The sequence below is a fragment of the Gossypium hirsutum genome, chromosome A08, assembly GCF_007990345.1.
Source record: "Gossypium hirsutum isolate 1008001.06 chromosome A08, Gossypium_hirsutum_v2.1, whole genome shotgun sequence".
Lineage (NCBI taxonomy): Eukaryota > Viridiplantae > Streptophyta > Magnoliopsida > Malvales > Malvaceae > Gossypium > Gossypium hirsutum.
The window spans coordinates 80,468,262-80,471,141 of NC_053431.1; the positions used below are offsets into that span (position 1 = coordinate 80,468,262).

Genomic DNA, 2,880 nt, shown 5'->3' on the forward strand with positions numbered 1-2,880 from the left:
CTCATTTGGCTAATTTTCTGGAAGCCTGTGATACGTTCAAGATAAACGGTGTTTCTAACAACACCATTTGCCTACGGTTATTCCCTTTCTCATTAAGTAACAAAGCTAAACATTGGTTGAATTCTTTACCACGAGGTTCCATTACTACATGGGATCAAATGATCGAGAAATTCTTACTGAAGTACTTCCCACTGATGAAGACAGCCAAGTTGAGGAATGATATCTTTTCCTTCGTACAAATCGACTTAGAAACCTTATATGATGCATGGGAGAGATATAAGGATTTATTGAGAAGGTGCCCTCATCATGGGTTACCTTTATGGCTACAGCTTCAAACCTTCTACAACGGTTTGAATCCCTCAAATAAGCAATTCATCGATGCAACAGCCGGTGGAACTCTAAACAATAAAACACCCGAAACTACTTATGAATTTATTGAGGAGATGACACTGAATAATTATTAGTGGCAAGTCATGAGGACAAAGTCAATGAAGGCAGCCAATCTCTTTAATTTAGATGCAGTCACCATGTTATTGAATCAAGTAGAATAATTAAATAAGAAAATTGATGGTTTATATTTTTCTACACAGGTACATCTAGTGATGCAATGCGATATGAATGGAGGAGGGATGAACAATCCAGAATGTTTACCCTACGGTCCTTGCATAGAGAACGAACAAATCAATTATATGGGTAATAATTCTAGGCCTAAAAATAACCCTTATAGTAATACCTATAATGCAGGTTGGAGGAACCATCCCAATTTCTCTTGGGGTGGTAAAGGAAATCAAAGAGCACTACGCCTTCTAGGCTTCCAACAACAACCTTACGAGAAAGAAAAAAAGCCGAACCTTGAGGAGATTTTTGACGAAGTTTATCTCGGTGTCAGAAACCCACTTTTAGTGCACTGGCATAGCACTTAAAAATCAGCAAGTGTTAATTCAAGGACTCAAGAATCAAATAGGTCAACTTGCTAAACTGATTTCGGAAAGACCACAAGGTAGTTTTCCTAGCAATGCCGAAACTAACCCAATGGAGCAACTTCATGAAATTACAATGTAAAATGAAGAAGTGTTAGTTAAATCTGAACCAGAACCAAGGCAAAAAATTATGGTAAATAACAAAGAGGTTGAGCTAACCCAGAAAAACCAAAAGCCGGTTGCTACAAACTATAAACAAAGAGAGACAACACGAAAGAACAATTCGGTAAATTTCTTAAACTCTTAAAAAAATTACATGTTAAATTACCATTTGTTGAAGCTCTTTCGTAGATGCCCAATTAAGTCAAATTTTTAAAGGAGCTTTTGGTAAACAAAAGGAAGTTAGATGATTCGTCGAGTGTAGAACTAAATGCAGTTTGCTTGACCATATTGCAAAATAAACTACCCAACAAACTGAAAGATCCAAGGAGTTTTACTATTCCTTATTTAATTGGTAGTTTGAATATTGATAATACTTTGGCTGATTTTAGGGCTAGTATTAATGTCATGCCCTATAAAATGTTTAAGTAATTAGGTCTTGGGAAACCGAAACAAACTAGGATGAGTATTCAATCAGCAAATAGAACCGTTAGATATCCTAGGGGTGTTTATGAGGATGTGCTTGTTAAAATAGATAAATTCATATTCCCTTTTGACTTTGTTGTTTTTGACATGGATGAAGACAGTAAGGTGCCTTTAATTTTAGGACAACCTTTTTTAGCAACTGTTAAAACCATAATTGATGTTGGTATAGGTGAGTTAGTACTTCGTGTAGGTGGCGAATTGATTACTCTTCAAGCTCATGATTCTGTTAGAACATCTAGTGATCAAGATGATTTTAAATCTTCTGTTAATGTTAGTGACTATATGGCTCAACCTTCTTTGTAGGAAACCCCTCAAAAATGTAATGGATCCATGTTTCCATCAAGAGGAAATAAATAGAATGATTTATGATGAACGAATGTTATAAATCGATGAACTAGATGAATGGCGAACACATGTTAAGAAGAAACTAAAAAAGTACGATGAAGAGTTAAGGAGACCCCACGATAAGCATGTGGATGGAACGAACCAATTTATGGTTGGAGAAAAGGTACTACTAGACAAAATGGATCCACGAATTGCCACTTCAAAGCTTGATACAAATAGATCATATCCTTTTACGGTACAGAACGTCTTCCTATATGGTACAGTTGAGGTAAATCATTTTGAATTTGGAACATTTAAGACAAATAGTACTTGACTCAAACCTTACTTTTATAATAGAATTGATAGGGAGAAAGAGGAGCCTCAGCTCCGTGAACCACCACAATCGTGTGAATACGAGGTAAGTAGCTTAGACTTTAAATAAGCATTTCTCGGGAAGGATCCTGAATGTTAACACTGCTAATCCTTTTAAATTTATTTCATGTTCTATTTAAAACTAATTAATTTTCAAAATAAAAAAAAAAGTGTTTTTGACCTACGAGGCCTGGACACACGGGCGTGTCTCAGGCCGTTTGTACTATAAGAGGTTCTATAGTGAGTTACCCAGCCTTAGGACATGGCCGTGTGACCCAAACGGCCTAGACACATGGGCGTGTCCTTGGCCGTGTGGCTCTTGGGACTTTATTTTTCAAAAATTTGATGGAGACACGACCTAATTTGGTCCATATAGCCGTGTAGCATGGGCGTGTCCTAGGCCGTGTAGCACGAGCGTGTCCTAGGTCGTGTGAACCTTAGAGCTAATTCTTTGTAATATCCTGAATTAGGGCCTAATCGGAATAGTGGTTTTGGGACCACAAATCTGAGATAGAAATAATTATTTTATAATTATTTTGAGGTCTATGATATGATTGCATGATTGTGTGAAAATTTCGTGAAGAAATTCTATGCATAAAGTGCTTAATTTGAAATTAGG

General features: G+C 36.5%; 1 non-coding gene across 1 annotated transcript; it reads right to left on the reverse strand.

The window, feature by feature from the left end:
* Window positions 1–206: 206 nt before the first annotated feature.
* On the reverse strand, window positions 207–313 carry LOC121205509 (small nucleolar RNA R71). Its single transcript, XR_005900585.1, has one exon. It is a non-coding gene; the product is annotated as a small nucleolar RNA R71 (small nucleolar RNA).
* Window positions 314–2,880: the final 2,567 nt, after the last annotated feature.